This window comes from Vulpes lagopus, chromosome 6 (genome assembly GCF_018345385.1).
Source record: "Vulpes lagopus strain Blue_001 chromosome 6, ASM1834538v1, whole genome shotgun sequence".
NCBI classification, from domain to species: domain Eukaryota; kingdom Metazoa; phylum Chordata; class Mammalia; order Carnivora; family Canidae; genus Vulpes; species Vulpes lagopus.
This window is the reverse complement of record NC_054829.1, coordinates 50,458,135-50,482,127: the sequence shown is the minus strand read 5'-3', so window position 1 is coordinate 50,482,127 and position 23,993 is coordinate 50,458,135.

Genomic DNA, 23,993 nt, shown 5'->3' with positions numbered 1-23,993 from the left:
AATATTAATTGACTGTAAATTCTGAGATCTAATTCTGGGCTCACTATTCTGTTGGAGTATGTGTCTGTTCTTATGACAGTAACACACTATTTTTATTACTCTGGCTTGGTAGTATGACTTGAAATCAGGAAGTGTGATAACTCTGGCTTCCTTCTTTTTGTCTCAGACTTTCTTTGGTTCTTCATAGTCTTTATGGTTCCATACAAATTTCAGGGTTGTTTTCTTCTATTTTTGCAAAGAATGCCTTTGGTATTTTGATGGGGTTACACTGAATCTGTTGATAACGTTGGGTAGTACAGACTTTCTAACTACTAGTTCTTCTGATCCATCCTGGACACAGGATGCTTCTCCATTTGTTTGTGTATTCTTTCATTTTTTTCAGAAGTCTTATAGTTTTTATTATATGGATCTTTTATTTTTTTGGTTAAATTTATTCCAAAGTATTTTATTGTTTTTGATGCTAAGGTGAATGGGATAGTTTTCTTTTTCTTCCCTGATGCTTCACCATTAATGTGGAAACACCACTCATTTCTGTAAGCTGATTTTGTAACCTGTCATTTTACTGAAATCATTGGTTAATTCCAATAGTTTTTTTTAAAGATTTTATTTATTTATTCCTGAGAGACACATAGAGAGATACAGAGACATAGGCAGACAGAGAACCAGGCTCTCTGCAGGGAGCCCGATGTGAGACTTGATCCCAGGACCCCAGGATCACAACCTGAGCCAAAGGCAGATGCTCAGTCACTGAGCCACTCAGGTGCCCCTCCAATAGTTTTTTTGATTGACTCTTTGGGATTTACTCTATAGAAAATCATATCTACAACAAATAGTGACATTTTTATTTCTTCCTGATTCCTATCTAATGCCTTTTATTTCTTTATCTTGCCTAATTGCTCTAGTTAGGACTTCCATTACTATACTGAATAGGAATGGTGAGAGTGGGCAACACTGTCTTGTACCTGATATCAGAGGAAACTTTTTCAATTTTTCTCCATTGATTGTAATGTTAGCAGCGAGATTACTGTATTTGGCCATTATTATACTGAGGCATGTTTCTTCTATACCCAACTTATTTAGGATTTTTATCATGAAATAATGCTGTATTTTGTCAAATGTTTTCTCTTCATCAATTGAGATGATCACATAATTTTTAGCTTTCATTTTATTGATGTGATGAATTACAGTTATTGATTTGCATATGTTGAACCATCTTTGCATCCCAGGGATAAATCTCACCTGATAATGATGTATAGTCCTTTTAAGATGTTCTCAAGTTTAGTTGAGAATTTTTTCATTTATATTCATCAGGGATATGGCTCTATAGTTTACTTGTGGTATCCATATCTGGTTTTGGTAGCAAGATAATTCTGGCTTCATAGAATGAGTTTGGAAATGTTCCCTCTTCCTCAATATTTTTCAAGAGTTTTAGGAGAATTTGTGTTAATTCTTAAAATGCTTAAGAATTCACTAGTGAAGCTGTCTGGCCCTAGTGTTTTCTCTGTTAGGAGTTTCTTACTGACTGAATCTCTTGGATCTTAATTGGTCTGTTCAAATTTCCTATTTCATCTATTTCTTCTAGGTTCTATAACTTATTCATAATAGTCTCTTAAGATTCTCTGTATTTGCAAGTATCAGTTGGTAATACAGCAGATCAGCAGGAAGAAAGGATAAATGATCTAGAAGACAGGAGTCTAGAAATGGAGAAGATTCAGGTAGAAGAGAAAAAAGAACTAAGATTTTGAAAAAGTGAGCAAACCCTATGAGAGTATCAAACTGCATTGGAAGAGCCAACATAAGTCTTATGGTTACCAGAAGCTAATAGATGACCTTGCTGACTTAATGCAAAAAGACTCTCTTGAAGAAACATGATAATGAAGCTGTCAAAAGAACCTTAAAGACAGCCAGAAGAAAAAAAAGAAAGTTACCTACAAAGGAACCTCCATTAGACTCTCAGCAGATTTCTCAGCAGAAACTACAGGTCGGTAGAGAGTAGAATATTCAAAGTATTGAAAGATCTTACAAGAGATGTTGAAAGACATTTTTTTACTTGAAACAAAAAGACAAAAGTTTGAAAACTTTGAGTAAGTTATTAAATAGACAGAATCAGAATAATGTAACTCTCTTTTAGAATAGAATGTTAAACTTTGTAGTATAAAGTTTAAAAGAAAAAAAAACCATCAAAAATATTCCATTTCCTTTAGGTATATACACAGCTACTACAATTTGGTAACTCACAGGGTGTAAAGGAATAGTTTGTGACAACAATTAAGGGGAGGGGAAAATGACAGAATATATATAGGCTAATGAGGATAAGTTACTATAAGCAGAAAAATGACAATTTGTGAGATATTTTATACAAACTTACTGGTAACCACAAAACATAAATCTAGAGCAAAGACATAACATAAAAAAGAGGAAACTCAGGAAATCATCATAGAAAACCACCAATTTAAAAAGTATACAGAAACACAGGAAAAAGAAACAATTGAGAAACAAAACATCCAGAAAAAAAAAAAAGATAAAATGGCAGTGCCAAATTCTCATATGCCACTAATCTACCAGTAAAAAGGCACAGAGTGGCTAGATGGGTTAAAAAACAAGACCCAATATATATTGCCTTTAGGAGACTCATTCAGTTCCAAAGAATGGCCTCAAAGTGAAGAGGTGGAAGGTGATATATAAGCAATGATAACCAAAAGAAATTTGGTATAGCCATTCTTCTATTAGACAAGATAGATTTGAAGCCAAAAATGGTAGCAAGAGAGAAAGAAGGGTGTTAAATAACAATAAGGGAGTCAATATATCAGGAAGACATAAGTCATAAATATACATACTTCCAACATCTGAACTCCAAAATATATTAAACAAATATTAATAGATCTTGAAAGAGAAATAAACAACAATATAATAGTAGGGGACTTCAATACCCTACTATTAGCAATGGATAGAATATCCAGACAGAAAATAGGGGGAGATGGTAGAATTAAACCAATGACATGAAATTAGAAATCAAGAAAAAAGTAAGGAGATATTTGAGTATGTGGAAACTAAACAACACAATACTAAACATCGAACGGGTCAGAGAAGAAAGCAAAAGGAAATTAAAAAATCATCTTGAAACAAGTGAAAATGAAAATACAACATATTAAATTTTATGAGATGCACCAAACACAGTTCTGAAAGGAAGATTTATAGCAATAAATGCATATATTAAGAGATTATAAAGGTCTCAAATAACTTTACGCTTCAAGGAGCTGAATAAAGAGGAATGAATTATACCCAGAGTTAGCAGGAGGAAGGAAATAATAAATAATAAAATAAATAATAAACAAAATAGAGACCAGAAGAATAGAGAGAATCAATGAAACTAAAAGCTGGTTTTTTTGAGAAGATAAAAATTAGCTAGACTAAGAAAAAAAGAGATAAGACTCAATTGAAATTAGAAATAAGAAGTATAAAATAATTCTTATAATTTTCTTGGAGAGAAATGAAACACTTGCAAATAGGGGCTCCTGGGTGGCTCAGTGGTTGAGCTTCTGCCTTTGGCTCATGGCATGATCCCCACGTCCTGGGATGGAGTCCCACATCAGGCTCCCTGTGGGGAGCCCGCTTCTCCCTCTGCCTATGTCTCTGCCTCTCTCTCTCTGTGTCTCTCATGAGTATGTAAATAAAATCTTTAAAAAAAAAGAAACACATGGAAATAGATGCTGAAGTTTCCATACAAAAGAATAGAGCAAAGTGAGAAGAATCAGTATTCTTAGAGTTTTACGCATGAGAAGGATCTCTAAAAGTAGTATTTCTCTGTTGCTTCTAACTAGTTTTTAGATGTAGAATACATTGACCTTTCTAACCACAGTACCACTTATGAACAGCTGAGGTAGATTGCTTTATAAGTCAGGAGCTCAGGGCCAACAAAGTAATCCAATGAGTCAAGAGTGACTAAGACCAAAATTACAAAAAGGAAAAAGAATAGGTTTTAAAATAGACTTTTATTTTATGCTTATGACAAAATCAAAATAATATCAATTCCTGCTATGCTGTATCCATAACAATATCTTATCAGTTGAAGATTCTGTTGTTAATTATACATTTGGCCCTTGTCTTTTTTTAATGGTATTCATTAAATTTCTATATAGATACTCAAGGAAGAGATGAAACATGGGTATGAATTATAACATGTCATTTATTATCTCTTTAATTTTATTCTATCACACCTTCATTGCATCCCTTGGAAGGAGATAGAACAGTCCGCATATTGATCAAGAGAAGCTTTTAACAAGTGGCAGTCAAAAGATCCAGCATATTGCCCAGCTTCTGACGGAGACATAATTACCATAGATACTAAGAATACCTGTTCTTAAACTTCTCACTAGCTTATTAGATTTACTCTAGTTCTTTGAGGGAAGCCTGAAGCTGAGAGCCATGAGAATATGTACCTGAAATCCATATTCCAGTAAAGCCTGGGGAACTCTCTCTAAAACTCAGGTCTAAAGACCAGATTTTCATATCTATCTGTTACTATGTTTCTCTTGTATGTTAAACATTGAGAAATTTATATCCTCTTAACTCATGCATTCAGTGAATACTAATGCTTTGCCTTTGAAATTATGAATTGTGAGTGTATTAAATTTTTGTCCCCATTAAAATCGCATCAATATTATTTGATTAAATCTGGATCCATTTTATGGAATAATTTTGAGTTCTATTTAAAAGTATTTAGACCCCAATTTATATATATTCTACATGACAGTTTAGGAAACAGAACATATTTTGCGTTTAATAAGAGAAACAATTACCAACATAAAACTTTATCTTTGTTAGTTTTTATTTACTTTTCTTAAAGTTTAGAGATATTTTATGGTTATTTAGGATAATCTGGCTAAAATTTTTATATTATAGTCTCGTTGGGATACTTAAGAGTTGCTGCTCTCCTTCCTCTGGATTATCATATACTTGACTTTAGATTGGAGATGTGTCAGAGGCTCTAATTAATTAAAAATGGGGAATGTGATATCCATTATTTTCTGGGAAAAGATTTGTTAAGCAATATCTAGTAAAGAAAGTTCAAAGAGTTTGTGTGTGTGTGTGTGTGTGTGTGTTCTGTAGACTTTCTTTGTAGGGAAAACTAAACTGTTAAGTGGTGTGAACTAAATGTTCACTCTTGGCCTTTGGGTTCCCATTGCTTACAAACTGCATGCAAATTTTAACCCTAAGACACCATACTAATCTCTTCTGGGCTGCCATGTGTCCCCTTTGCTTCACTGAGAAGTGCTTTTGTGTCCCTCAGATACTTCATTCACATGACAACCAAAAGCTATGATTGATTCTAAGTCAAAAAACATCCCCCAAGCCTCCCTTCAAACCAACTCACAACTAAAACAACTTCAATTATTCATTTATGAAAAGATATGCCACCCTTTTTTGTCTTATTCCTTTTATTTCTTTGTATTAAGAAAAACCATCTATTTGTTTAGACTCCTAAGTGAGAACACATTTGGCCTTTTAATAGTGTGAATAAAACCAACTTTCATATATCCTAGTACAACTGCTTTTTATGCAAAGGAATACATGGGATCACATTTTTATGAATATTGATATCAAGAAATAAAATGTGGTTTTTCTATTTTCTATGTCTGATTTAATTATTAATAGAAGCCCCCACTGAGATGGATTTGAGGGCACTGTATGGAGGTATATAGAAATACACTTTCAACAGAAAAGTATTTATATATTCATACTTTAAAATACATTAATCTCTTTGAACTTTAAGTACCCTTAGTGTTGTTATTCAGTCTTTTTTTGGTGAAACAATCAGAGTTTCAGATAGCCTTTTCCTTTCTCTGTTCCTCCAGCTATTGTACCTGGGTGTATTGAAGTGGAAGAATGATCTGACCTTGTGGTCACAAGAGAGATGGCCTCCTATATATATATTCTGGCCCTACTCCATCTTGGAGGGCTGGTTCAGTCAATTCTGTCTCTGAACTTGCTCTGCTGGGCTATCCCTGTCACTGCTTTTTGGAATGTAATGGCCTATAATGGCTAATTTGGCCAGCATTAGTCCTTTAGTACTTAAAGGTCTTCAGATGTTGGCCTTCAGATGTTGCATGTTTGCCATTGGCTGTTCTTCTTCCTAACTGTAGACTTCTGTGTCACCACTGGCACCTCTGCATATTCTCTATGGCAAGTGTGAGAACTGCTGTCCCTCCTGTGTCGTAATAGAAATTATGCTGTGATGTCTGGAGGTAGTTTTTAAAGAGTTTATAGACTGATGGGTGAATAAAGAAGATGTGGTATATATATATATATAATGGAATACAATTCAGCCATCCAAAAAAATTGAAATCTTGCCATTTGCAATGATATGGATGGAACTAAAGGGTATTATGCTGAGTAAATTAGTCAATCAGAGGAAGACAATTATCATATGATCTCACCCATAGGTGAAATTTAAGAGACAAAACAGAGGATCACAAGGGAAAGGAGGGAAAAAAAATAAAATGATGAAATCAGAGAGGGAGACAAACCATACGAGACTCTTAATCATGGGAAACAAACTGAGGGTGCTGAAAGGGAGAGGGTGGGGGATGGGGTAACTGGGTGATGGATATTAAGGAGGGCATGTGATGTAATGTGTACAGGATATTATATAAGACTAATGAATCACTGAACTCTACCCCTGAAACTATCCCATTATATGTTAATTAATTGAATTTAAATTAAAAAAAAAAAAGCTTGTAGATTCCCCCAGGACATGTCCAGGACTATGCCTCCCTAGTTTGCATGTTCTCCTTTTCCTATCTGGATATATCTACATTTGCCTCCTGCTTCTCATAGCGCACATCAGACTTGATCTAGGAATAGGAGATAGGGACAGAGGCATGCTCTACTCAACTTCTTTCCATTTTACTTACTCCTTCTAAAAGACACAGGGTAGAAAGGTAAGGGGATACATTGCTTCCAACTTCCTCTCCATGTCTGGTGATTTCCAACTAAGTTATATCTTCCTATTTCCCCATCTGCTCTGACCTGTTATTTTAGGGTATAATAGTGAGTAACGCAAAGGGGGAAACTCGCTTGCTGATAAAGATAGTTATATTAGGAGATGTTTCACAAATATTCTCCATATCAGGCTAGTTCTCTGTGTATAGCTGCAAACTTGTTATTTTATGTCTATTGATTAATTGCTAATGTGAGAGATGAAAGGGATATCAGATAAGAATTAGGCATCTTTAAATATATGTATTTTCTTTTTATGGGCATTGGGTTATCAGTTTGCATGAACTTTGCATTTCTGATTTACTACATATTTAGAATTGGAGACAGAAAGGGTCAGAGATAGCAGGAAAACAGCATTCTCATGGCCTCTGCAATAACAAACTTATCTTTAACATCTTGGTGAAATCTCCTATAACCAGGTCTTGGTTAACCTATATCAGTCCTTTGGTACAGTTTCTTTTATATTTTTATATTTTGCAAATACCCTTCCCTTCAGACTCTGGATACATTGCTTGAACCCTGGATTATCAAGTAAAAACTTGATTTAAAAAAATCAACCAGAACACAGGTGACAGTACTATATCTCATCATGATATTTTATATTTTTCCATATAAGTAAGGGATGTTTGTCATGGGCCATGTAGAGTTCAATGCACTTTTTATATAATTCATCATTTATTTTTCACAAAATCTCATTGACTACCTATTAATATTTCCACTTCACAAAGAAAATACCAAAGAGAAAATATAATTTGTTCAAGATCACAGAACAAGTAAGTGATAAAGCTAAGATTTAGGCCCAAGGAGTATGGCTCTTTTCTTTCTTTTCTTTTCTTTTTTTTCTTTCTTTTGTTTTCTTTTCTTTTCTTCTTTTCTTCTTTTTCTTTCTTTTCTTTTCTTTTCTTTTTTTCTTTTCTTTTCTTTTTTCTTTTCCTTTTCTTTTCTTTTTTAAATATTTTATTTATTTTAGAGAGAGAGAAAACAGAGCAAGGGATAGAGGGAGAGGGAGAAGGAGTGGGAGAAGCAGACTCTGTGCTGAGCAGGGAGCCTGATGTAGGACTCTATCCAAGAACCCTGGGATCATGACCTGACCTGAAGGCAGACACTCAACCAATTGAGCCACCCAGGCACCCTAGGAGTATGGTTTCTGAGCCTCACCATACTCTCTCTGATAAGAGGAGACATTTATGAATTATGATGTTCATATGTAAAATTGGTTTGTCACCTCTTGCTATCTATTATTTGCTGGAATGCTAGCAACTAAGCCTACTTCAAAAGATTATCTACGTAATCACAGATACACACACACACACACACACACACGTGTATGTGTTAAATTAACTAAACAAGAAGACCATTATCCTGAGGTGGCTCTAATGACATGGTAGCCTACCAGAACAAATCAAAGTCTGAGTCTTTAAATACTTCAAGGTTATGGAACTTGAAATCTAAGGACAATAAAAAACCAGCCAATTAGACTTTATAGTCCATCAATTTTCTTGATTTGCTTCTGTTCTTTTCTCTGTAAAAGTCTCTCCCCAAGTACCTGTCCATGAAGCACTCCTAATTACTTCTGGTTTGGTGCTCACCAAATAGAATTGATTTTTGCTCAGACTCTTAAAATTTTAATTATGCCTCAGTTTATTTCTCAGCACTAGCGACCAACAAAGTCTTCTTTGATTTTAAATAACAAAACAATAATTTAAATGATCAAATAATTTGAATATATAAACACAATCTAGAAAAGAGAGTTTTGCATTTAATATTAGCCGTGTCAATAAGTAAGAGTTTCTGGAACTTACCCACGCAAACACAAAGCTTCTACCAGTATAGTTATCATACTTGTGATAATAATACCCAAGGAAGAAGCAGGCATCATTTGCTAAGGGATGCTTAGCAATGTGCATCCTGCATTTTCCTCCTGTAGACCAATCTCACTGATTTTTATTTTGCTTCTAAGCATAATGTGCACATTCTCTTTTGTTTAGCATTTTCATCATTCATGTTTCCCAGATTGAGCCTGTTAGGACAATTAATGACTTAGAATGCTTCTTCCTTTTCCATTCATTTATCCATTCTAATTATACTTCAAGGTGGCATTACATTTTCTTTATTTGGAACTTCAGAGGAGAGGGACTAATGGAGGAATCAGACAATAGGATACAAGCAGATAGAAATGAAAGATTACCTGTTATTAATTTATGACTGTGAATTTGTGTTCAGTTTCAAGGGGGATTTGCACTAAATGTCTTTCATCTTGTACAAAGCAGCCATTAAGTGCATGAGACAAAAACGAAAGACAAAATGTGGTGATTGAACTGGCCAAGCTATGTTATCATCATCCCAAAGCCAGCTAATAGGATACTAATAAAAAAGAGCCTGAGTGAAGACTGAAAAAAAAAAAAAAAAAAAGGAAGAAACAAACAAACAAAAAACCCTCCTGCAGCTAGTAGCTTAAAAGATATGAAAAGTTTCATTCAATTATGTAATCTCCTTAAAACTTTAAATTAGAGAGCATCACAGTTGGATGTAAACATAGACATTCTTAGAATATTCCAGCAGAGACCGTAGAAACATTAAAAGTCTGTGTATGACTTTCATGCTCTCCCTTCCTAGTTGTCTCCCTCTTCTTAGAATGTCTTGTGGAGTTTAAGAAATGTCTGACTCCAGAATTATTTTGCTCTTCAGAGACAATGATTTTTTATCAGCTTGAGCTCAATAGATCTAAATAGTACAGTTGGTCACATTAGTGAATATGGAGTTCAATGAAAATGGTTGAGTTGTATGTGAGACATCATTTAGAGTTGTGTAGTTTTGATCATCTCAAGTTCAGTATCATTTCTCAATTTTCTTCGTGTTGTAGCTAAAAGTATCCAGGTTTGATTTCATGGTCTTTAAATAGAAACTAACGGCAAAAGAAATACAATCTAGCAAGTTTATCCACATATTGAGGGTGTGTATATTGACAAATCTGCCAACATGTAATTAAATGTGCAAGAAGTACTAATGTTTTTAATTGTAGGCATCAGTTGGTTTTTATCATAAAACGATTGCAATGGCTATTTTTAGACCTAATTTTTTAAACTGTGTCTAGAATATATCAAAATATGTAATACATTTATTGCAATGTGGTTAGATTTGTTTTCCAAATTCCTTCTTGCTCTAATACTATTATGCTTTTTTCCTCAGTTTGGGCATTCCTGAGCTCTTAAATTTTGCTTTAGCTTCATTATTTCCAGCTGAAATAGGTATCATATTTAGCTGGCCAAGAAAATACATGATTTAATTAAGGAATGTTGGAAAATCATTGTGTAATTAATGATTGTGATATATCCTGGCTCTAAAATCAATTTTAAGAATGCCATGTCAAAATCCTAAATTTTTGGAAAACTTTACAAAAAATAATAAGTAGGCTAATATGTTCTTGTATATCTATGTGATCATGGATATTTCTATTTTTATGTGCCATCAGATTTAGGTACATCATTACTATCAGAATCTCTCTTCCTTTTAAAGGGGGCAATATGACTGCATTTACAAGGTCAGCAGCTCACAATGTTAATGGAAGGCAAGATTTCATAGTTTGGAAAGATTAAAAAGCACATACAAAGTTTTCTTATGATCCCCAGAAACTATTTAGACTCTGGCAGGCATCAGCTCTCAATATGATACCACCTGCTGTAACTCAGAAATGGGCAGGTGGCAGAACTCTTATTGGCAGTTTTTTTTCTCCCTTTGAATCATCCAGAATACACTATTTTGCTATACCCCTCTTGCAAACCCATAAAACTTCATAAGGCTTTAATAAGAAATAGATATGTTATTAAAAATTTATTGGAGAAGAGAACTCACATTACAGTACATACCAGAAACTTAATAAAATCCTACAAGTGTATGTTCTTCTCCCCACAGTTTCTCACCTCCATTCACCCCTTTTTTCATCTTATACACAGACTCTATAAATCTCCTTTTTTTGCCCTGTGCAGTTTTGCCCAGCCACTTCAATCATAAAAGAAAAACTCAATAATTAATGGAACTGTGAATACTTGTTGTTCCACAAGCAATCCAATTTAAAGAGTCTCATCCGAGCCGAGTGACTTATCTGAATATTAACCCAACAAATTAATCTTAATATATTAACTAATCATAAGAAAATAGAAATTCAAATGAAAAAGCAATTGGATTTGCTCTAGGTAGGAAAGATTTCATAAAACTAGTGACTTATGGTATGGATCTTAAAGGATACATAGGGATCTATGCCAATAAAACTTATAATTTAGTTTTTTATTTATAATATCCTGATAATTGGTAATGGTTATTGGGGACTTTAATGTACACTGTGGTAATGATTAGCATGAAGTATTTCAAACATTAATTGAGATTATTATTAACTATGAACCCCATTTCATAACCAAGAAAACCTAGTTCATGTAGCTAATAACTGCTACAATATATAGCTAGAACCAAGATTTGAGTCCAGGGATATTGACCTTAGCATCTGACCTACTGCATTCTTCTGTAAATAAAGCAAGTTTTTAGTTTACTACAAATAAGTTTAACATACTTTTAATCTTGTATATGTTGTGAATAAACTCAATTTGATTTTGTCATCACCTATCATGCTAAAAGACTGACAAATAAATATAGTATTGACTTTCTTCATTGTAAATTTATAATATTTTTTCCATGATGAGAAAAGACCTTACACAAATGTTTTCCATCTTTATAGTTCATTTTCAAGGTTGTACATTTTTTACCCTTGAGGATTCACTAGAATAGCTTGTACAGCCACATCAACATCAAGTCACATCTGCCTCCCATCACGAGCTCGTGTTATTCTCAAGAACCCAAAAGCAAAGGTTGAATGCATTTAGGAGACTGAACAGGTGCTGAGAAGTACCACTAGTTATTTAGCATAACTAGATTCAGCCTTATTCAAGCCCATGAACTAAAAGGTCATCCAACTGAAAATGTCTTCCATCTGTTTTTATTATTCTCCTATCCAGCATTGTACTTTGCTGTTTACACATACAATGAGTTCATGATAAAAATAAGACAATTCACTGGCAACTTGAAGTAAAATGCTTTAGCTATAAACTATTTGATAGCATGCCACTGATGGTTATTTTAAAATTTAAAATTATATGTTCTTTGAGTTATTTCAATATGACACAATGATGAAAGCAGAAAATGATCTAAAAATCTCCTTCATGGTCTTTCCTATCGTATAGTTTTTTCTATTATATTATGTACTATTTAAAAACATCCACATATCAAAAACTACAATAAGTAAACTTAAGAGGGGGATAAACTTTGAGAGAACATTTGTAACATATACATGGGTGAAGGTTATCAACATTAACACATAAAAATCTCTTTATTATGCAATACAAGGAAAACTGCTCAATTGAAAAAAATGACCAAAAGATGAGAATGGCATTTTATATAATAAGAAACAATAGCCAACCAAAATATGTGTAAAAATGAACCCTAGTAGTAATAAAAGACATATGAATAAAGCAAGTTATTTCATATACAGAAAACTCTTTTAAAACTAAAATTCAATATAGAAAGAAGCATTCTTCCACACAAAATCCTTTGGAGGATTTTGTCAAAGTATAATGAAAGCTAAAAAGATATATTGCCTTTGACATAAGAAATTCTGGTTTTAGAAATTTATCCTAAGGGAAATAATAGGACAGCTGTACAAAGATTCAGGTGTATTTATCATGATACGTTTATGTAAAAATAACGTAAATGTCCTGTTAAATTAATTGATAAATAAAATTTGGTTTTTGCAATGGAATACTCAGAAGTAATTAAAATTATTATATACATATATGGTTATTGTCATGAAGAGATGTTAAGTGCACATAAGTTAAAGTAATTATAAAACTATGGATAATATACCACTTTTAAAAGTTGGTTTGTTCATATGTATTAAGTATCATGAAACATATACTCCAAAATATAAGTAGTGTGGTAGAATTATAGGTGATCCCTTTTTAACTTCTCTTTAGTTTTTACTGTTTTTTTCAACAATGCATGCATATTCTTGTGTAATAGTAAAATATATGCAAGTAAAACTTCTTAAAAATCTGAATATTCCAAAACAAGTTTTTCCCTCTTGAGTATGATCTGGAATTGTCACTATAAATCCACATGAAAATTGAGTGTCCAAGACATCAGGATTAATAGTTTTTTTTTTTTAATTTGGAAAGACTATGAAGAATAATTGAATATCTACCTAAGATATTTGCTTTATTTACTAAATTACAAGAGGAATTTATTTTTTAAAACACTAAAATTACTTGAAACACATTAGAATAATGAGGAGTCACAAAAGAAAAGGAAATATGGTCATTAATAATAGGATCAAAGCAAACAGATAGATATATATTTTTAAAATTTTTTTTTATTTATTTATGATAGGCACACAGTGAGAGAGAGAGAGGCAGAGACACAGGCAGAGGGAGAAGCAGGCTCCATGCACCGGGAGCCCGATGTGGGATTCGATCCCAGGTCTCCAGGATCATGCCCTGGGCCAAAGGCAGGCGCCAAACCGCTGCGCCACCCAGGGATCCCCAGATAGATATATATAAAAACAAGTGAAAGACCCATGTAATCAAAATCAGCTATAGTTTCAGATAAATAAGTAAACAGTTTTATATGCACACACACACATACATTAGAGGGGTTGAAAAGACTCTATGGAAAGTGTTATAGATATATTGGTAAGTTTTGACATTTAGTAGTAAATTTCAGAGTTTTGAATTAGAATATTTTAGTGAGTACAGTTCTACTGTTTCAGTAGAAGAGATATCTGATATTAGGTTCATTTTATTTTTAAGATTTTTTTATTTCTTTGAGAGAAATCAGGAGCAGGGTGAGAGGCAGAAGAGAAGCAGACTTTGTGCTGAGCAGGGAGCCCAACTTGGGGCTCAATCCCAGACCCCAGGATCTGAGTGGAAGGCAGACACCCAATCAACTGAGCCACCCAGATACCCCTTATATTAGTTTTATAATAAAACTAATGCATGAGTTTCCCTGATCATGACACTCATCACTCTAGCATGATTGTTTGGAATTCCTCATTAAAATCTGAACTTTGTCTTAAAGTGTTTCTCATTGTTCTATTTTTAATGTCTTTTACTTGTCCATTGCATGATTGAATGTTGACTTTCTCCCGTGACATAAGCAGGGCCATTATTATTACTATTTTTCTTTTTTTAATGAATGTGTAACCTGATGCTCAGGCATGATGCTGGAGCCAAGACTTAAAATTAAGTATTTTCATTCTAAATCTATGTTTTCTTGGTTTTGTCATGCTGATAAGAGATAACCAAGAACAAGTAATTAATATAAAAGGATCCACTATTTTGAACTATAAGCTAAGGAGATAAACATAATGAAGATTGAGCAATAGTGAAGGATTTTGAAGCTTACACCATGAATTTTAATTTGAATCAATAGCTCTGCATTACTCTGGGAATGGAAGCTCTTTTATTCCTTAAGCAAGATACCTCTAGCTATTAAATCATATTTGGAAGCATTAGGAGATTGAAGGTCAATAAAGAGGCAACTGAGTCTGTTGAGATGTAAGGTTCATAGCCTATTGGAAAAACAATTTTATCTATTTTGGGAATATATTCTCAGAAGGATATTTTATAAGATCTTTGGTAGTCCACTTTGTTATCATAATAGTCTTATAGTCAGGATTTATTTGCTTATTTTATTTTCAAATATAACAGTCAGCCTATTGATGAAGAGAAAATCTAGCACTTGTTTACTCTGGGTCAGGTAGTTCCTTAACTCTTTACACTTGGTGTTTTCAAATAATCCTTCACATCATTGTGAAGTAGGTATATATTATTCCTATTTTATAGATAAGACATTAATCCTTAAAAAGTTACATAATGTGTCCAAAATTATTTGGCTGATACATGACAAATGGGAATTCAAACATAGAAATAGTTCCAAAACCAACTGATGCTGGGCATGTCTTACATAAAATAATCAATTTACCACATTTACATCCAGATAATTCCTGGTAAGTTTCATTACCTTTGACTGATTATTAACAGACTTGTGATTTGAACACTGTAACTAGTTAGCAAAACATATTTAAAGTATTTATAGATAATTTATATATGTACTTAATATTGAAATCTTAAAAAATTATTTTGGTTGCTTTTCCAGACTACATAAAAACTTTATATCAAAGAAGGAAGAAAGATTAAAAATAGAAGTTGGAAATGATGAAAAGAATAACTTTTCAAAATATATAGTCTTTGATTTTCTAATTTACTTGGGAGTTTAAACCTATGCCTTCATAGTAGTACTTAGATGTTATAGGTACTTAAAGTAGACTTCAGAGAAATCTGTATGTGTCAAACACAAATAACAGTCCAGATGATTGAGTCTTTGTGTCTTTAAGCTGAGTGTGACTATAAACAAGTATAATAATGATTACAATTCTATACTATATAGAATATATATTACAGATATTATAAGCTATGTATTAACACAAAGCACATTTATTTTCAGTTCTAGGATTAGAATTCCATTAAAAGTAAACATTTGGTACTTTCATCACTGTGCATTTTGTTGTCTGCATTTGAAGATAAGGCACTGTGAATTTATCATAATTCAAAGAAAGCAGAATTTTCAAAAGCATGATTTGGAGTTATATAATGGTGCACAAGTACTTTGCCAATTTAAAAAAACTTTGGTAGTTTACCATGTGGCACTTTTCACATCCTTTTTTAGAATATGATTTTGATGTTGCATCTTGGTTTTACAAGTTATTTCAGAATTAAAAAATATATATATATATCAGATTTTTTCTTCCAAATTATCAAATGTTATACAGAATGTACCAAAATCCTTTTATATGTTCCTGCATTACATTCTCAAATAGATTAAGTTCTAACCTCTTTCATAGGCTGATCCCTAATGTCAATACATTATCTTGTCTTGAATATAATAAATATGTTAACTATATTAATTAAAGTCCAGCTTAGATTTAGCAGTTTTTCTCTATATATAGTGTGTATACTAGATGTTGTATGTTGATATAGTCTCATATTTGTAGGGTACATGGCATAAATCCATGAATCTGGCAGGAAATGAGAAGGTTTCCTTGAATATGTTAATGGGTAAGAAGGTTAGTATAGAATATGCTAAATGGATTGGAATATTAGATTCTGCAGAAATATTTATTCAAAAGTGAAACATGCCCATCTGTTGCAAATCCAGCACTTTTTAAATGATAGATACAAACATGAGAAATGTAATAGCAATGTTTACAACCTCAGCTCCAGGATTAGTCTCTATGAGTGATATTTCCTCCCACTGCTTATACCTGGCTTACGAGTAAACTATGTTACTGTATTGGTTTTGCATGACCATGAAAAATGCCCATTACAGAGTATTAGGACTGCATTGATGGGGGCCTGGGCATTGTGTAGCATAAAAAATAAAGTGATAAAAAAGAGTAAAGTGAACAACTGGTAGAAGACATAATTCACAGTAAGAAAAAGCACTCTCTATGGCCATCACCTAGAAGGTTCTATCTGATTATATAAAAATTTCTGTATTGGTCCTGGAAACATGACCTTAGTGATCTCTGCCTCTTTATTTCAGCAGCCAAGGTGATAAGTCATGTTTCAATAATCTGAAATGTGCTCATAAAAGAACAGTCATAGTTGTTTCTGAGTATATGGAATGTCTCCAAGATAAAAAAAATCATGCAAGATTATAGCACTGATCCTCCTTTACTTTCCCCTTTCTCCTATTTCTCCTATTCTCCCATTTTCTCCATATTGAGAGTGCAGAGATGACTAGAAGAAATCCAGGAAGGTGGTGGCAGTTTTGAAGACATCAAAATATTTTCCTGCAAAAAAAGATAAAATTTCTGGGTATGTTTACCTTATATAGTAATATCAGGAAAACTATAAATGATTTAGAAATTATCAAGTGCATTTTAGAAAATACTCGTGATTTATGCCAAATATTCATTTATACAAAACATAAACAATTATTAAATTTTATAATTTAATTAAAAAAGATATCTGCATATTAACCTATTACATAGTTCCTAAGACATATCCTGTCATTGTGTCTTCCCAAACCAAATGTAAAGAGTTAATATGACTTTGTCACATAGTCATGTTACTGGCTTCATTTCCACAGCATCAATGCAATTGATACTGACTGCATATAGTCCCTGTATTCAGCTGTGAAAAAATAAATATAGATACCTAAAAAATCATCATGTAAAAATTCTGGATTTACCCAAAGATTTAGGAACCCATTAAATAGTATTTTGAATTGGATCTATATAGACAACTCTGAATTAAATTTGTGTCTAAATATTGATACTTCGGGCAGCCAAGGTGGCTCAGGGGTTTAGAGCCACCTTCAGCCCAGGGCCTGATCCTGGAGACCCAGGATCGAGTCCCACATCAGGCTCCCTGCATGGAGCCTGCTTCTCCCTCTGCCTGTGTCTCTGCCTCTGTGTGTGTGTGTGTGTGGGTGTGCGCGCGCGCGTCTCTCATGAATAAATGGATAGAATATTTAAATAAATAAATAAATAAAAAATAAATAAATAAAATAATTAATTAATTAAAAAATTGATATTTCAAACTTCTGCAGTAAGACACTATAACAAAACTAAATCTAAAAGTCAACAAGATAATAATAAGGAAAAAAGATAAGATCAATATTTAATGCCTCTATTCCGGGGCTTATCCTTTTTGAACCTCAATCTCCTCATCTATAAACAGCAGTAATGAATCTTGTGATCACTGATTTACTTCTAACCTGCAAATTCAATGAGGGTTAGGGTTTTGTAAATAGTGTGTGTGTGTGTATATGTGTGTGTGTGTATATATACATATATATATACACACACACACATTTTGAACAAATGAATGGATACATAGTAAATGAGTAACATTCTGAATTTGGTCATAGATCTATCTTTCCCATTAGGCAGTCAATACTAAACAATGAATTTGGAAATTTATAATATACCACAATATTCAGTGGAGAGTATAGTTTCACTGAACAAGACATGCAGCAATATCCATGATTTAATGAGGTATATTAGAGATGCCTGGGTGGCTCAGTTGTTTGAGAGACCTTCTCTTGATTTTGGCTCAGGTCATTATCTCAGCTCTGTGTTGGGTTCCACACTCAGTAGGGATTCTACTTGAGGTTATCTTTCTCTGCCGTCTCCACCCTCTTTCCCTCCCCCAGTCCCACTCACATGTGCATGCATTCTCTCCCTAAAATAAATAAATCTTAAAACTAACTAAATAACTTAAATGAAGCATATCAGTGTTTGTACTTTTTTCTCATTTGCACTTTATATATTTCTAATTTTCCATCTAAAGGTGATTACTATAGGGACAACTGATAACAATTTTTTAACATTTGTTAAAAATAAATAAATAAAATATTACAAATATTTCCCTTGGGTTATAGTGGGAAATTAATAGCAATGATACAGGGCTCAAGAAAGCTTGGTAGAATGCAGAGGTTGTCAATCATTGATTCTGATGAGTCCTTTTTTTTTTTAGTCTTATGGTTGGAGAGTGAAAGATGTTAATTACACAGGTTGGTAGGGTTTTGTAATGAAGAACAAGGAATGCTCTAGATTTGATCAGATTTTAAAATTTTATTTATTTATATATTTTTTACAGTGTGGAAAGGTTCTTTTATTATAGATTGGGGACAGGACCAGTGAGCAGAAAGAACTGCACTATGATTGTGAAGAGCTATTGATTATGTACTTTTAAGTTGAGAAGGGGGTAGAGATAAAGGAAGTCTCTAAAGGGATTTTCATATGTCAAAGAAGACTTATGGCATCCTAGACTATTATCAAGTTAAGGTTGCTTTTAGTCTCTAGAAGATATCAACATTAAGGCAGCCATGAATTTCTTGAGGAATGTCACACTTGGCATGTCTCAAGTACTTATCAATGGGTTGAAAGTTGTGAGGAAATTTAATTTTATCTCCATTTTTCTTGCCTTTGTTCTCCTTATCATTCTCCCCTCTGAACAATTTTGACCCATAAATCTTTACGTTTCCTGAGAGTGGAAGGTCTTATTTTCCGTAAATTCTTCCTGTTGAATAGGGGCATGGAGATGTCCCTATCTATGGGTAAACATTGGTCAGTTGGGCAATTTATATATATATATATATATATATAAATATATATAATATAAATAAATATATAATATATTATATATATAATAATATAAATATTATATATTTATATATAATATATTTATATTATATATAAATTAGGAAAGGCAGAAGCAGTCAAATCCAAGGTAGACAAACAATATATATGAATCTGCTTGGCTAGAAAGGATCATCTGTCAGCTAGAAGTTATGGCAGTGAATGAGTCTTGGCATCAGGCAGAGAGACACCAAAACAGACTTCTAAGAGGAAAGATACATTCTGAGGAACTGTGATAGTGATTTATTTTATTATTTATTGACTCATCCCTTTACCCTAAATGGCACAGTCTGTTGATTATCACCCCAATACCACTGATGAAGGGAACTTCATCTTACTTATGAAGCCACTGTTTTGTTGGGAGTGCCAATTTTGCCATGGTAGAAAATATTGCCTATCCCCTCTTGCAGGTGAGATGGCCATATAACATAATTAGAATCAATGAGCTGAATGTAGAAGTTTTTGAATGGGATTTTAGTGTTTCAAAAGATGCCATCAAGAAAGTGAAAAGAAAATCTGCTAGATGGGAAAAAATATTTGCAAATTAATATCTGATAAGGGATTTGTATCCAGAATATATAAAAAAAAGTCTTACAACTCAACAACAGAAATACACTTCAGTTTAAAAATGGGCAAAGGATTGGAATAGACATATGCTGAAAGAAAGTGTACAAATTCTTAATAAACTCATGAAAAGATGCTAGCAATGTTAGGCATGAAGGAAATACAAATCCAAACCACAATGAGATACCATGTTACACACACTAGGACAGCTATAGTGAAAAAGACAATGTGTTGTCAGGGATACAGAATAATTGGAACTTTTATACATTGCTGGTAGGAATGCCAAAAAAAAAACAAAACAAAACAAAATAAAGCAAAAAACAGTGCAGCACTCTGGAAAGCCTTTGCCAGGTCCTAAAAAATACATACAGTTAAAAAAAATACACATGCCGTCATTATATAACCCACCAATTCTACTCTGAAGTATATATTCCAGATAATTGAAACCTATCCCCACATAAAAACTTGCGTGTAGAGGAGCACCTGGGTGGCTCAGTCAGTTAAATGTCTGCCTTTGGCTCAGATCATGATCTCAGGGTCCTGGGATAGAGCCCCAAGTTGGGCTCTCTGCTCAGCGAGGAGTATGCTTCTTTCTCTCCCCCGCCCCTCCCTGAAGCTTGTGTGTGTGCGTGCTCTCTCTCTCTCAATAAATAAATAAATAAATAATAAATAATAAATTAATAATAAATTAATAAAACTTAAAAAAAAAAAAGGAAAACAAAGCCCTTGCACACAAATGCTCAGGACAGTATGTTTTGTAACTATCCTGCAGAAGCAGATAGACCCACACCCAAAATTAGGTTCAAATTCGAGACTAATGATGCCACACACACACACAACACACACAACCACAAGAGTAAGGGTTTACTACTAACATGAGCTTTCAGGGGAGAAAAGAGCGGCTCCCAATAGGTTTAAAATGACTTGAAAGAGCAGGGAAAGGTGACTGGCTGATGGTTTTCACGGTGATTAAGGGGCAGATTTGAGATGAGGATTTCTGTCGATGGTTTAATCGTCCCATTGGTGCCAAAGGAATGAACATCTGTGATTTCTTATCAGCTTTTGCAAATGTAGAACAGAAGGCGTAAAGGGAAAGGTAAATCCTAAAAGTTGTCAGCAATCAAACATCAAGAATTGAGTTATAATCTTTATTATATATAGTAGTGTTCATAATTGCCAAAAAATGGAAACAACCCAAATCTTCATTAATGAATGGATAGACAAAATATGGCATATTATAGAATAGACTATTATTTGTCAAAAAAGGAATGGAAGAGGATCCCTGGGTGGCTCAGGAGTTTAGCGCCTGCCTTCAGCCCAGGGTGTGATCCTGGAGTCCCGGGATCGTGTCCCACGTCAGGCTCCCTGCATGGAACCTGCTTCTCCCTCTGCCTGTGTTTCTGCCTCTCTCTCTCTGTGTCGCTCATGAATAAATAAATAAAAAATCTTTGAAAAAAAAGGAATGGAATACTGATAAATGCTACAATATGAAATCATTATGCTAAGCGAAAAAAGCCAGTCACACATTAAAAAAAAAAAAATGACTGCATTTATGTGAAAGGCTAGTAAAAGCAGCTCTAGAGACAGAAAGTGGATAAACATTTCTCCTCTTCTCCCTCTCTCTCTGCCCCTCCATGCACTTTCTCTCTCTTTCTCTTTCAAATAAAGAAATAAATATTTTTTTTAAGATTTTATTTATTCATGAGAGACACAGAGAAAGAGAGGCATAGACATAGGCAGAGGGAGAAGCTGGCCCCATGCAGGGAGCCCGATGTGGGACTCGATCCCAGGACTCCAGATCACACCCTGAGCAGATGCTCAACCACTGAGCCACCCAGGCATCCCTAAAGAAATAAATCTTAAACCAAAACATTTGCTTAGAGATGGGGGAAGGATTGGAGAGAAAGGAAGAGTGACTGATGATGAGCATGTAGTTTCTTTCTGGGTTTTGAAATGTTCTAAAAAGACTACATTTTTAATAACTGTTGTGTCATTAATCAAGCTCTCAGTTTAGGTAAACTTTCTATTCCTCATTATTATTTTTGAAAATGTGAAAGTGCTCTTTTTATCATTTTATTGTTGTGATGATAATATATGTAAAATTTATTTGAAAAAATGTAAAGGATTTTTATGATTATTTGCATTTTTAGATTCTGTAAATTCATGATTGCTAGAGCTCTTTTCAGAGTCCGTTTCTACTATATACCAGTTACTGGCTATGTACTTTACATATGTTATCTTCCTAAGGCCTCACAACAACCTTGTAAAATCAAGTCATTATGTTTTTATAGCTAAAAGGATTGACAGTTGGGGAGGTTAACTATTCAAGATGGTATTGAAACCGTAACCAATCTAAAGTCCATACTTTTTCATATATCACACTGCTTCTTACACAAAGGTTAATAGAGTATTTTTTTTCAGACTTTCCTTCATCTACAAACAAGCAAATCTCAAAATGTGGCATATGATTGCTCTGAGTGAAATATGTGATTTATAAATAGCTTCATTAAATGGCCCATCAACAAGTTATTTAGATTTTTATACTGCTGGATTTCATATTTTATCTGTTTTTAATTCACACCAAATGAAAACATGACTTTGATGGCCCCTGTAAAACATGTCATGTGCAAAAATGGAATGGGAGAGCAACCTGAAATGAATTTACTTTGGGGGATTTTATGAACCATCAACTCAGCTTTCAGTTCACTCACCATAAGAGATGGATGTGATAGGTAAAAAAATAAGAACTTCGATTGGTTCATTCTGACATAATGTGTAGGCAAATACAGGGCTAATAGTATAGCAAATTTCATAGAAACTCAAATAGTATAGAAAGCAGGTTTGATGCTTAGGCATGAATCTTTTAGATGTTTAGCAAATATAGAATTAAACATAAAATAATTGCAAACTCATAATAACTGGTTATTAAAGAAAAATTAAGAATATTTGAAAAATATCACCCTATGTGAATAAATAATAAATCAAAATATCTTTTGACTTCAATCTCAAAAAGTAGGTCAGAAACACATTTGGAGTGATACAACATGAATGTTCCAATGGTGTCTAAAAAAATTCTTTCTACTTTATGAATTAACTGTAAAACACATTAATTGAGAGCAATTATAAATAAAATAAATTCAAGGCATTTGAAATTTTCTGAAATTTTAGGGGGCACTGTGATATAATGTTAAGTGCTTTGGGGTCAGAGGACCTCTATTTGCACCCCAGCTCTCTCCCTTTCTTATGGTGCAACCTGGACAAGCTGTCTAATATCTCTGAGCCTTAGTCTAAGGGTGAAATGGGAAAAATAATATGCATCTTGAATGGATTTAATGCAGACTAAATCGGCATTGTATGTGAGGCTTTTTGAATAGCGTATGGCATAGGGTAAGCACTCGATATATGGAAGATCTAGCAGTATAAATTGAATAGTCAAATCTTCACAGTGAAAAATGAAATTGAAATATTGACAAGTCGGTAAACTGGGTCTGTGTAGGTGACCAAATATGATCATTCAGAATGAAAATACATTTTGGCTTATGTATTTTCAGGAAAAATCTTTTCCTTGAGTGCTTTCTTTCCTGCCTGAAGAAATTGTACATTCACTTCATATTTCAGACACAGAAGATGAAAAATTAACTGCTTTTTATAATTATATAAACTGAGGCCAAAAGTCCTTTTTTCCTAAATGATCTGTTTCAACTGCTAACCCAACTAGAATTTACTGGATATTAGCTATTTTTATCAATCTGTTTAAACAAGGTGTGATTAAAAATAATATTTCATAACTCCTTAAGTCTCCACAATTTATTTTAAATAGTATATTGTATTTGAGTTGGAGAAATTTGGGAAAAATTAAATTATATGAATAAGAAACTATATTGAAGCTTCTAGTAAAGTAAAAGGAACATGTAGGTTGATTTAGAAAAGCATAACTAGAAAACTAGTGAAAAACCAGTAAAATCATCCTTTTATCAATTTAGCTAAAACTGCCTTATGTTATAACCCATTATGTTCAAGTTCTTAAGAGAAAAAAATTTAACAGAAAATTGGACTCATTGGATTTGTATTGCCACATTATACAGTTTGAAGGAAGAAAATTAAGTATTAAATATTCTTCCAATGAACCAGAAAGTAAGCTTTTGGATTGATATGATTATAGCTATCCATTAATATCTCT